A 13,681-nucleotide genomic window follows, 5' to 3' on the forward strand; every position below is an offset into this window, starting at 1 on the left:
TTGTTTCGTGTTGTACTTCTGGGAATAATGGAGGGCACAAATAAAAACCCTTTCATTAATAAAGGAAGAAAGGAATAGACTCAAGAGGATCACCATGTATGATTTTCAGATATGCAGAGCCCACACTGGTAAAAGATTATATTTAGCACCAATGTAACAGGCTTGGAATAGGGGGTAGTGGTGTTGCAGAAGGGAATCTCAAGTTTTAAAGATTCATTTCCTCTCATTCCTTTGGAAACTGTGGGTCCAATTTCACTTAGAATTCCAATGCACAGCAATGTTCACCACAGTATCTTCTAGAAAGGGACACTGTAAAATATTTCTGAAAAAATAAATGATTAATCTCACTAGTAATTGTGACATATTGTCTTGATAGTCTCATGAAAGGTGGGTAGGCTCTCTGGATTTTTGACATAAGCACCAGGGGGGGTCAATGGATCTTTTCATTTGGCCTGCTGAAGTCTAAGCTCAAATTTTGAATTGGTGGGGGTTAAGAGGTTATGAGTATGTGAATCTGTCTTTACCTTCAGGTATAAGGTATAGAGAGATGATGAAAGTAAAGCAAGACTCTGTCTGAAATGAAGAGAAGACACACTACATGCAAGGCACTAGTATTCTATCAGGATTTTGTATGTGTGATTAAAATGGCCAGACATGCTTCACTGTGGTCCCTATAGTTTGTAGTGCAATATGGAGTTTGATGGCATTGAACTCAGGGACCCAGGTGGTACTTATCAGAGGAGATTGAGCAAATGTTAGGTGGCATATAACCCTCCAAGATGCAGATGATAGCATTGTGAGAGGCAGCCAAGGGTAGATAGTGTCTTGGAAATTCTCTGGAGGTTATTGGGAAGAAGGGAAAATGTTAGAGAAGTAGCTGACAATAAAAAGGAGAACAGTTAATACAACTCTACCTTGGCTGCTATCATCATCATTTTCAATGATGTGAACTATGTGAAGGGCACAGGAGTGTGCATTCTCCCCATATTATTACTCATTGTCTCTAAAACTACATCTTGAGATATTATCTCATTCTATTTCAGTGTGAGAAATGGAGATTCACAAAGGTTATGCCCAAGACTACCTGGCTAGTACTTTCTGAATCATTTTGGACAGTGGCTAAGTGCATAGATTCTGCATTCAAATAGTCTTTGATTTGGATCTGGACAATCCAACATTTCTGACCATTAGAACCTCGGTCAATCAGTATTACTTTTAATTGGGTGAGTGTGTCCTTACTTGGCCTCATCACTGTATTCACATATCCTTTATTGCCTATTTATTGAAGATTTACTAACCGACAGCACCATGCTAGGCTCTGGACAGCAGGGATAAAATGTATTATCATGTCTTCCAAAATAAGGAGAAAAGAGTTAGTGTGGCAACCTCTTGTACTGACAAGTATCCATGGACAGTTATTTCTTTTCTACATCAGTGCCCTTTTCAGGCTCTAACAAGCCTCTCCAGGAAACCCTTAGATGTTCTGCGTCAGCATTGCAATTTACTATTTAAGGGAGAGATTCCTTCTTATTGCCCAAATGTTCCCCCATCAAGTCTGAATAAAACATAAACTGATCAATATATAAAGTAGCCATAAAATTAGGCCACTGCAGTGACTATTTGTGTTGGCTTTTTTCTCCCTTTTACTTTACTTCCACATGATTTAACATTAAAGTTAAGGCAAGAACAACAACAAAAGAACAGGAAAAGCAAGTAAGATTTTAACAAGCTTTCAATAGACTGACAAAAGAAGATAAGAAACTCGAAACATGAAAATAATAAGCAATAACTCTGCCAAAAATATGGCCTCCAAATAGATCCTGAATGAGAAATTTACTTATTTATTTGCATCTTTTGGTTCAGTTTTGTGTTAACTATTTTTTCCCTCTTGTTCTGAAAATGATTTGGATTTATTGCATCTCTTGGGGGGTGTATTTTTTGTTTGTTTCTCAACACCCAATATCCTTATTTTAACATCTCTTTATGTTTGCATTTTTCAGACTTCATTTACTCTTTTTCCCCCCTACAAATAGAAATCATGGAATGAACAGAGTTATTGTTAGTGCACAAATAGCTTAAGACAGATCGTAAAGTCCCTAGTGATCAAGGAACTATATAATGCTGACTAGCTCCAGCAGCGACAGCAAAAATTTTCATAAGCCAGATGCTTAGTTTTCAGCTCAACCCCATGGACTTATCCTCACCATGTGAGAATCCCCCATTACTTTTCCAAAAAAGCTTATTGTCTTTCTGACCCTTAGAGAAATTCTCAGTTTCTGAGGGTGTTTCCCAGCTTCATTCTTTCTACAACTGTATATAACTAAACATGGGAAAAGACAAGCAAGCGTTATTTATTTTTTTTACCAACTATAGCAAATTCAGATGCAGATTTTTAAAACAAGGTATAGTAACTCCTTTTGGTTAAGATTCTTCTACTTGTGGTATGAAAGCTTAGGAATTTCTTGTAAGCGTGGATGGTGAATAAGGCAGTTTTCCTTTCCTAAAGAGCAAAATTAGATTGGATATATCATAATTCAAATTATAATCACTTAGGTTATCTAGACATGACAAAATATTAACTTTTTTAATTTACTGATTTGAACCCACAAAAACTCTTTTTAGAGTTACTGTTTTTAACATTAGGCAGGCTGTTAAATTTTATCAAAGTTTTTTAACTTTATGCATAGAACTTCAAAATCCATTATATGGGTGCAATATATTTCTTAGGACTTTTTTCTCACAGATATGAGGAAATTAAATTTCAGAAAGTTTTGTGTTGAGAATATCATCTGCATAAATGTAAGATGGAGAATGAACTATCTAGCCAGAGATTAACAAATAATATCAGTGCCCTATCCAACCTAGGGTTTTAGATCTTTAGCCCAATGTGAGTCAGCTATATGAGGCAGATTTCTGCCCCCTGGATAATCATGTGTGAGAATTAGCAGATCTAAAATATAGGAGATGATGAACTACTGAAAGCCAGTCAGGTCACACTAATACACACAGGTGTATTAGTTTTCTAGGCTGTCATTACAAAGCACTACAAACTGTGTAGCTTATAAGAATAGAAACTTATTCTCTCGTAGGCCTAGAGGCTAGAGATATGGATTTGAGGTGTCAAAGGGGCCATACTTGTTCTGAAGGGTCTGGGAGGTGGATCATTCTTTGCCTCTCCTAGCTTCTATTGGCTTCTATTTGGTTTATAAATACAATTCTTCATCCTCTGTTTTTGCCTTCACATAACCTTCTCTTCTATGGTTGAGTGTCTCTGTGTGTCCAGATTTCCGTCTTCTTAAAAGGATGCTAGACATACTGTATTTAAGGCCCCTTAATACACTATGACTTTATTTTAACTTGGCTATACCTGCAAGGACCCTATTTCCCCATAAGGTCTCATTTAGAGGTTCCAGGGAGACATGAAATTTGAGAGGGATGACATTATCTAACTCTTCACACTGAGTCCAAGCTTCATTTCAGGTGACATATAACTAAGAGGCCTCTCAAACTTAACATGTTCAAATCTCCTATCCCCAAATACAAGTTCTACACAGTGCCCTTTCCATTTCAGCTCAACAACAACTGAATCCTTTGAGTTATTCAGGCCTAGAAACTAGGAATTATAGCTTTTAAGTGTTCTTCTTTCACAGCCCACATCCAGCACATCAAAAAATTCTCTTGGTGACAGCTGCAAATTATATGTAGAATCTGGCCATTTCTCACTTACCCTACTGTGAATGCTGCTGTATGAGTTGCCATCATCTCCCATCTGTATCATTTCAATAGTCTTCCAACTGGTCTCCCTACTTCCACCTTTCTTCATCTACAGTTTAATTTCAACATACAAGACGGAGAAATCCTTTTGAAACATAGGTCAGATTCTATCACTCCTCTGCTAAAAATCCCTCCAGTGGTTCCCCATATCATTCAGAATAAAAGCCAAAACCTTAACAAGGTCCAATGTAAGCCTATCTCCCAAATCCATCTGACCTCATCTTCCCATCTCCCTCTCTCTGCTCCATTTATACTGTCCCTGGCAGTGTGCCACATACACTGGTAATGCTCTTACCTTGGAATCTTTGCATGGCTATTCCCTCTATCCAAAGACAACTTTGAGTCACTGAAGTCTCCATATTGCTGGGGGACTCAAGGTAAGTTGGATAGAATTTTGTCCAAAATGACGCAAAATGAATTCCCATGTCATTCCTAGTTCTCTGAACTAGAGTGAAGAAAACTCTTATAGGTTACATTAAAAAGATACCTCCTTTCAATTGTTTGATTGCTTATAATAGTAACAACAATAACAATATAGTACTCTCAAAATACTTTCGTGTGTGTACTAGACCCTGTTAAGTGACTTTCATACTGTAATGTGGTCTATAAACTCTCAGCGATCCCTAGATCCATTAGGATATTGAAAAGATAACCTTCAAATTATGGCAAGGGAGAAAACAGTATATAATTATGTGATGGATAGAAAAACTCTCTTCCTTGTCCTTCTCCAATATAAGCACATCAGCTCTGAGTGCCTAATCCTGGTCTCCTTGTCCCTTGGGCCCATTGGTAGCTTCTGGCAAAGACTGGATATATAGAAAGTACCAAGCCTCTCCCCAACTTTTTTCAATCAACACCCCTGGATCTGTCATCTGGATTTATTTCCTAACAAAACATAATTTAATAAGAAAAGATTTTTCATAGGCTAACAGAACTGCCCGAGAAAACACTAAATGACTTCAGACAACCAGTTAGCTTTAAACCCAAAAGGATAACAGACATTGTTTATCTATTAAAACAAAGAATGAAACAGGGTAACAGTGAAACAAAAGACATAAGGATTTAAAGAAGAAAGTATTTTTTTTTTAAATTTATTTATTCATGATAGTCACACGGGGAGAGAGAGAGAGAGAGGCAGAGACACAGGCAGAGGGAGAAGCAGGCTCCAAGCACCGGGAGCCCGATGTGGGATTCGATCCCGAGTCTCCAGGATCACGCCCTGGGCCAAAGGCAGGCGCCAAACCGCTGCGCCACCCAGGGATCCCTAAAGAAGAAAGTATTAAACAAAAGCCAGAGATGAAAGCCAACAGGCGGGGCTCAGGAAGGATATGGAAGAGAACAATTAACATAGAACAGAGAGAAAAGACACATAAGAACAACAATAAGACATAACTTCAACCAAAAATACTGTCAGGAATATTGCAAATAGGTTTGAGGAAATTGCACAAAATGGAACAGAATAAAATAACATTTAAAATGGATTATAGAAAATATTCTTAGTGTGGAAGACAGAGAAAGGAAATTGAGTACATATAAGATATGTTCTGAAGATGGAAGTAGGGCATGTGGAACATAAAAATATATTTTAAAAATGCAGTGAAAATCAAACTATTTTGATATTTAGGAAAAATCTTGTATTTTCAGTAAAAAAAAAAATGTATACCTGTTCCTACAGCATTAGTATCAATACATACTGGCAAAATAAGTGAACTTCAAGAATAAAGAAAAAAAATGGGTTCCTGTTTCCAGTAATTGGGATCTAGGTTGTTTGGAGCAATACTTTGACTTAAAATAAAAATTATTAGATAATAAATAAAAGAATTCTTCAATGTATTGGATACCTGAAAAGTACAGCGAGGAGCTACTAAGTGACAAATGTGTGGAAATATAGAGCCCCAGAGATAGAAATGGTGCCTCGCACTGGAATAAAGGCACATTTGCTCTAAGGACATTTGTTCCTGCTAGCAAACTTGGACATTTGGTTTTGGGAAGCAGAGCCCATCCAACACTGAACGGTAGACATCTCCACCTTCAGCTCAAAGATAAAGGTAAATAGGAAGTAATTCTGAACTCAGAAGACACAGGGAAAGTTTCTCTGATGTTGAACAGAACAGATAAAGGGTAGAAAAGGAAGGAGAATTAAGAACAACTCTGAAGAGCTGTGGTTACTGAATTGCTGTTGCATTACTGCTGCTCATATTTGTAGTTCAGATTCATGCCACATGAGGATTTCAAGTAAAATGCAAAGTTTGATTTGGGATAGTCATAAATTTATAGAACTTGTTAGAAAGAAACTTTATCCTGGGTCATAGAGAATCCATGCATCAAAGTATTTTTTCAAAACAATCAGCAAAACACACTAAAAAACATCAAAACATGAAAGGAAACAATAAGAGGACCAATAAAACTGACAATTGAAAGTAACTTGTAAACACTTTAGGCATTGAAGCTATCTGACATAGTTTGCAAGCACACTACTTACTACATGGTTTCCAAGAAGAGGGTGTTCCAACCCAGGAAACAGTGACGGGAATTTCCATGATGACCACTAAGCAAAAAAGTCTAGTGGACTTTAAATTCAGAGTAGAGGAGGAAGACAAAACATTCCTAGAAAAAATCATCCAGGATTAAAAAATGATTTCTTGAGCTGGTTAGGAGTTCCTTTGGATTCCAACTGCTTAACAGCAAACAATGTAATATGAAATAAAAAGCATTTGGAGCCTCCAAAAAGGACAGGAGTTGTTTAGAAGGGGAAATTGTTACTTTGAGTCAGGAAATAATGATTCTGTTTTCAGTTTTTAGAATCAAACGTCACTCAAAACTAAATCAAGTTCCAAAAATTAATGAAAGTGGCATAAACATAAGTAATTGAGAAAAGATAATTTGATCTAGACTTTATAGAATACTTTTTTAAGTGGTATAGTTCTGTGTTTCTTATAGATCCATTTAGACTACCTAGTTAAAAGCTGAACACTATTAATTTTCAGCCTTTATAACCAAACTTCAGGCGAAGCTGGACAACATAATTATGGCTGCTGAATTCAGAGAAAATGTCACAGACGTGGATAATGTAAAAGTATAGTATTGTTGATAGAACTTCATTGAACAAAGAAAAAGGGTGGTGTAACTGAAAAATACTTCAGTGTTCAAATAGAAAGTCAATAGATAATTTTTTAATACTGATAATTACATATTTTGTATATTTAGTGGCCTCCATTGGATTTGAAATTAATGATTTATAGTAATTATGTGATGAAAGTGGACATGGAAATAAGTCACTGGACTGAGAGAAGTTTCTGTTTTATACCTTTTGTATTTTAAAATTATTTTTCTGTCATTTCCAGTTATTCATATAACAACTCTAAATATAATATTAGTTTGTGGGAGTGTGTAGTCATCACATACTCCCATTCACATTTTTCCTTAAATACTTTGGTAGGAAAGAACCCTCCATCCATTTCAATATTGGTGATATCGGGATTAAATGCATCAGTTCTGGAATCACACAGACATTTCAAATTTAACATTTATTCCTACACATTCCTATTTTGTAAAATTCAAATTAGTATTATTGTGGGAATTATATAAGAATATATTTGTATATAGCACTTATCCCTCTGACGGGCACTGAATATGAGCTCAAATATAAATAACGACAAGAAAGCACTGGGTCACTTCTGCTTTGAGAGCTCACTCTTGGTAAAGCACCCACTTCCCCTGAGAGACAAACATGTGTGTCCATGTGAGCTTCTGTAGTGGTGTTTTGAGGTTCTTTATTAGATTAGTTATGAAGAGTATCAAAGTTGACTTTCCCTCCACACACACTGTTTAACCTATAAAAATACCAGCATAATGAAAAACAGTACGGAAGCTTTCGAATTTTAGTATAAGGAGCTGTGGTCTGTAAAATAAACTTTTATAATTAAGCTTTTTTCTTTAAAGCCACAAATAACTCACCAAAATTTAAATTTTCCTTAAATTCCTATAATACTTCCCTCTACTCTTTCTTCATTCCAGCTTCCTGCCAGTGAGATTTTTGGGCCCAAAGGATGGAGCATGAGAATGATTAGTTTTGTGGAACACCCTTGTGTTAGAATTAGTGGACTATGTTTGGAGATCCAGCTACCCCATAAAGACCTGTGAAGCTTATGGTAAGTGTCCTGCTCTTCCTATGGGGCTTAGTGTCTTCTTGAATCAAGTGGACTTAAAGAATCCTAGTTTACATTGTACTGTCAAATGAGTGCCCCGAAACTTTATAATACAAGGAAAGAAATGTACAAATGCATGAGGTATCATTTCCATTCCTCCTGAGCAAAAATACCTAGGCCTTTTTTATGACTTTTTCTTCTGTACTGACAAAATTTAGTGTGTTCTGAATTATCTCTTTGTCTGTGGATATTTTCTGTTAATATTAATAAAAATTATAAAATGACAGGGTTGCCCTCCGTATTAAGCATAGTAAAAGCATAAAATGATATTGATCAATTAATTAATAAAGGCAGAACTCAAGTTGGCAAGAAGAGAAACTATAAAGCTATTTCTTCTTTTTGAAGATAGGAAAAACAAAAACCAACAAACCTTATACTATAGGAATCCAGTCCTGAAATGGGCAGAAGAAATGAACAGACATTTCTCCAAAGAAGACCTACATATGGCTGACAAGCACATGAAAAAATGCTCCGCATCACTTGCCATCAGGGAAATACATATCAAAACCACAATGAGACACCACTTCACTCCAGTGAGAATGGCTAAAATGAACAAGACAGAAACAATAAATGCTGGAGAGGATGTGGAGAAAGGGGAAACCCTCTTGCACTGTTGGTGGGAATGTGAGCTGGTGCAGCCACTCTGGAAAACAGTGTGGAGGTTCCTCAAGAAGTTAAAAAATAGAGCTGCCTACGACCCAGCAATTGCAATAGTGGGTATTTACCCCAAAGATACTGATGTTGTGAAATGCCAGGACACCTGCACCCCAATGTTCATACAGCAATGTCCACAATAGCCAAACTGGAAGGTGCCTCGATGTCCTTGGACAGATGGGTGGATTAAGAAGATGTGGTATGCATGTATATATAATGGAATACTACTCAGCCACCAGAAAGGATGAATATCCACCATTTGCTTCGACATGGATGGAACTGGAGGGCATTATGCTGAATGAAATAAGTCAATTGTAGAAGGGCAATCATCATATGATTTCACTCCGACATGGAATATAAGAAATAGTGAAAGGGATCACAAAGGGAACTGAGTGGGAAAAATTTGAGAGATGTACAAACCATGAGAAACTCCTGACTCTGGAAAACAAACAAAGGGTTGCAGAAGGAGGGTGGGGTGTTGGGGTGACTTGATGACAGGCACTGAGGAGAATCCTTGATGGGATGAGCACTGGGTGTTATGCAACGTGTTGGCAAATTGAATTTAAATTAAAAAAAAAAAAGAATCTTATATTCACTAGAAAGTTCCATTGTGTAAGTGTGTGGAAGAAAACCTGAAGGAAGCTGTCTTTTGAGAGAACCTGTGAACAGTTTAAAAAATTCGAACTCTGCTTTTATTATTTGACCACTGTCTCCTGCTGATCATCTCCTGGAACTTCACACCCTAGAAATATTTACATCCTTGATGCCTCCTTGTCTTTGTGCATGATGTAGATGTTTCCAATTCAAATGTACATATTTTTATCCAAAAATGTATGTTTATCTGTCAATACTCGGCTCAGTATTCACCTGACCCAGCTCAACATTCACTCACACTGCTGACCACTCTGATGCTCCTCCCTCCAAAAGCCCCCTAATCTCAGATCCTAGAACCTGTTCCTTTTGCTGTACTCATTCCTGTTTAGTGTATAGGCAGTGTTGTTTTTGCACACTGCCTTTCTTCCGACATTGAAGACAAGGGGTTAAGGATTGATTTTCATTCATCAGTGTAATTTCAACATAGAGCCGTGTTTGATAAACAATACAATTTGATGAATTTGTGATTGAATGAGTGGGCCCCAATTCTAATCATTTTCGTGGTTTTATTTAGTATACATTTACTCATTAATCCAGTATTTTTGCTTTTTAGCTTTACTGAGATCTCATTTATATATCATAACATTCACCCATTTGAACTGAACAATTCAATAATATTTAGCATCTCTTTTTAGGTTGGCACTTCCCACAATCTTGGCAGAAAACAGTTCTCCTGGAAATCTTGCATGGATCAACTAAGTAGTTTCAACTTAAAGCTAAATAATGAATGAAGATAGTCAAAAAGTAGGAAGAGAATGCAATATAATGATTTCAATGCCTTCAACAACAATACTGGTTAAAGCGAAATATATGACATTAATCACTAGGATAGATGCACTTTTAAGTCAAATTTATGATATATCTTATCCAGGAACAATTAAGTTAAATCTCTCTAAACTTCATTTTTTACTACATTCATTATAGCCCTTTTCACATACTTCCTGGTATTTTGTGTTTTATGTCTGCATGGAAAAGCAAAAGTCATGAATTGTATTTTTATATTTATCTTCAGGATTTGTTTTACTATTTTGCACATAGTGGGAACAAAATACACATACAGTGCATCAAACTGAGAAATAAAAAAGAAGGATGGAAGAAATGATGTATCATCACACAGAGAACATATGTTGGGAATCATAAGATCACAGGCCCCATTTTATTTTTTAAAATCTGAACTTTTCAGGTAATAGTTTGTAAGTCTAACAAATTTCATTTCTCCACTTCAAATTACTAGGTGAGATTTGTCTTTAGTTACTTATCACTCTGGAGGAATGAAGGGTTTCAGATTGAGCTTCCCCAAAATGTGTCACTTTGGCATATGGATTGCTTTGAGCTGAAATCAATCAAGGCCCGAAAGACTCAGGAAGAGCTTGTACCTCTCCCTCAACTGCCTACAAGAGTTTAGATGGAGGGCCTGGTCCAGAGATAACTACAGAGAATATGAACTAGGTGTCCTAAGCTCAACAGGGCCTGCCAATTGAAATCCTCTCTGTGTCCCACAATCTTTGTATGGCAAGACAAATGTTTGTTTACCAATCATCTGCTCCTCCTATCTGCTTGCATATTGTCTTTATTCTCTTTGAAGTCTCAGACTCCTACCCTATTCTCCTTAGCACCGGATGCCATACAAACTTTAATTCCCTGATTATCTGTGGTTCCCATATTTTCATGAGGCTCCTATATGTGTGCAATTACATTTGTTTTTCTTAATCTTTTATATCAATTTACCAGCCGAAGAACCTAGAAAAGTAGGGAAAATTTTCTTCTTCTCCAACAAGAACAAGGTCTGAGAATGTAGCCCTCTATTTATAAAGATCAATTCACCTACTCCTACCATTTCTTGATGAGAAGTTGACAAGCTTTAAATAGTTTCCGACAACCTCCCATTACATTTTATAGTAGGAACCTAAAGAGAATAAAGTATTCCATTGAAATCTTGAGGATATTTTAAGAAATAATTATCCAAGTGGTGTTACTAAAACTGCACCAGAAAAGCAAGCCCACCCTCAATCTGCTTCACAACTCTCCCACCTCCTCCAAGGGAAAAATACTGAATAAGAAAGTTAACTCATTAGCACAATTATTTGAATCTTGAACTTCGACACCCTTAGAGTTTGGAGGTCAGTCTAATTTCTGGATTAGCTGAAGGTATATTAAACCTTTGATCTCTTTGGATTTTGGGAGTTGTCCATCAACCACTAACAGTTTGTTAATTGTTTGTAAATGTCTATGCCCCTTATCCTGTCAATATTCTATTTCTCACTCCTTTCATTTAGTGTTTACTCATCCATATTCTATATTTCTTGACACATTTTTATTAAGTGCCCTTTTATGATTATTCAGGTATTCACTCCTATGTCAAAAGCATCTTAATATTCTTTTATTGCATCACTAACTGCATATCCATCTGCATTACACATTTCCTGCCACCACTGCCAGATATATTCTACCGATTGCAAGGCCACTTACCTTATAACTGCCCTGCAATGATCCTTTGTGAAAAGTCTTGTCTATAGCAATGTCATTCCACCTGCAAAACAGCAAATAAGCAGGATGCTGCATTATGTCCCCTTTAAGCAATAATTGGTTGCTTTGCAACTCTTTGGCCTGATGCTTCCTAATTTGTAATGCACAAGGCTCTGTTAAAAAAAATAACATATTCCATCTCTGTTTACAGAGCTAATGCTTGATGCAAAAAAGAGATAGAAAATAAGATTGGTCCTTTATTGGTGATAATTATACCAACAATACCGAGCAAGATATGGAAGGGTTACATAAAAGCAAATGAACTTACTTTTAAAAATTGAGTTTACTAGATACAATCATATAACGAAGTACAAATCTTTTAGCTGTTCAATTAAAACTACCTTTTTTCCCAATAATTTAGGGGTCCATTTTTATATTATTTTGCATAACTATTTCAACCAATTTCCATAAATTTGCATTTTTGTTCAAAAAGCCCTAATGCCAATTATGTAAAATAAATGTAATTAATTGGTGCATTCCACAGCAACTTCCTTCAAGCCTAGTTTGCAGTCAGACTCTTCAATAGCTGAGTATGGAGAACTGTGGGCTGGTAAACCTGCAAAAATCCATCCCACAGCCCCCACAGCAAACTGAAAGGTGAGGCTGGGGAATAGACGGGTTAAATGTATTAGATAAGGAATACCTAGGTGTCTTCATTTTAGTAATCTTAATTCAATGCCTAAAATAGTGAAAGACCTATTTTGGCCAACATCTTCATCTTCGATGTGTCCACCACTTTTGTATCTAACCCTCAGGCTGACTTGACCAAGTTAACCTGTAAATATAATTCTGCTCTTTCCAGCACATCCCTCTGCCAGGGGAGAGTTAGAAAGAAGAGCACTTTCTCATACTGTAATAATAGGAAGCTTTGTTATCCAATTCAGAGTTAATTCAGGAAGAAACAGGAAACATGTTTTTGTCTTTTTATTTTTTATCTTTTTTAAAGATTTTATTTATATATTCATGAGAGACATAGAGAGAGAGAGAGGCAGAGGCACAGGCAGAGGAAGAAGCAGGCTCCATGCAGGGAGCCTGACGTGGGACTCAATTCTGGGTCTCCAGGATCAGGCCCTGGGCTGAAGGCTGCGCTAAACCACTAAGCCACCCGGGGTGCCCTGTTTTTGTCTTTTTAAACACAGTTAAGGGTATGTGTTTGTAATTCTGCATGCTCTGCATCTGCTTTCCCAGGGAGTTCATGCCCCCCAGGTACGTGTTGCATGTTTGCTAATATGAAGCAAAGGAAACTTGTAGTGACCACATTAGCTCTAGTAAAACCATTTGCTGCTTGTAAACTTGGGAGTGATCATCCCCAAATTTCAATCATATTTTAATCTTTGGTTAAACTAGAAGGCTGTAATAATTGGCTGAACTGAATATGCCCATTGAGCTGCTAAATTCAAGGCTATATATTTAGTAGCTTTAAATTTATATATTTAGAAGCAGTGGAGATTGGGAAAGAGGTGAACAACTGGCCTTCTCATCTAACTTTGAGTTGAATGTGAGGCATATCTTAGTTATATCTTAAATTGATTCTTGCCTGAGTGCTCCTTTAGGATTTAAAATATATTTTCAAATTTTATAATTCAATAAATATTCAGGAGGGAAGGCTGTCCCTCCTTTGAAAAATTGGGAGGTTCTAAAATGTTTGAAATTCAACTCACAGGGCTAGAGCCATCTTTTTGTCTTAGGTTTTTATTCAGTTAGTATTGGTATCACCCATGGGGATCTGGTGACTAGGGTGGTAGGTCACACAGCAGGGAGGAAGCATCCAGCCTGTTGTCACAAATTCCCTGTGATCCTGCACTCACAACTTTGAATGGATAATAAATTTCTATTCAGCTACCAGATGTAAATTTACAAAAGGT

At 36.7% G+C, this 13,681-nt stretch overlaps 1 long non-coding RNA gene across 1 annotated transcript in view; it reads left to right on the forward strand.

Annotated features, from left to right (window-relative positions):
• LOC111095404 overlaps window positions 1–12,414 on the forward strand; it is a 28,185-nt gene extending 15,771 nt beyond the window's left edge. The window contains exons 3-4 of the long non-coding RNA XR_005356455.1: window positions 7,792–7,925; window positions 12,301–12,414. This is a non-coding gene — a long non-coding RNA (uncharacterized LOC111095404). The remainder of the gene's footprint in view (window positions 1–7,791; window positions 7,926–12,300) is intronic.
• The last annotated feature ends 1,267 nt before the right edge of the window (window positions 12,415–13,681 follow it).

Source organism: Canis lupus, chromosome 3 (genome assembly GCF_011100685.1).
Source record: "Canis lupus familiaris isolate Mischka breed German Shepherd chromosome 3, alternate assembly UU_Cfam_GSD_1.0, whole genome shotgun sequence".
Lineage (NCBI taxonomy): Eukaryota > Metazoa > Chordata > Mammalia > Carnivora > Canidae > Canis > Canis lupus.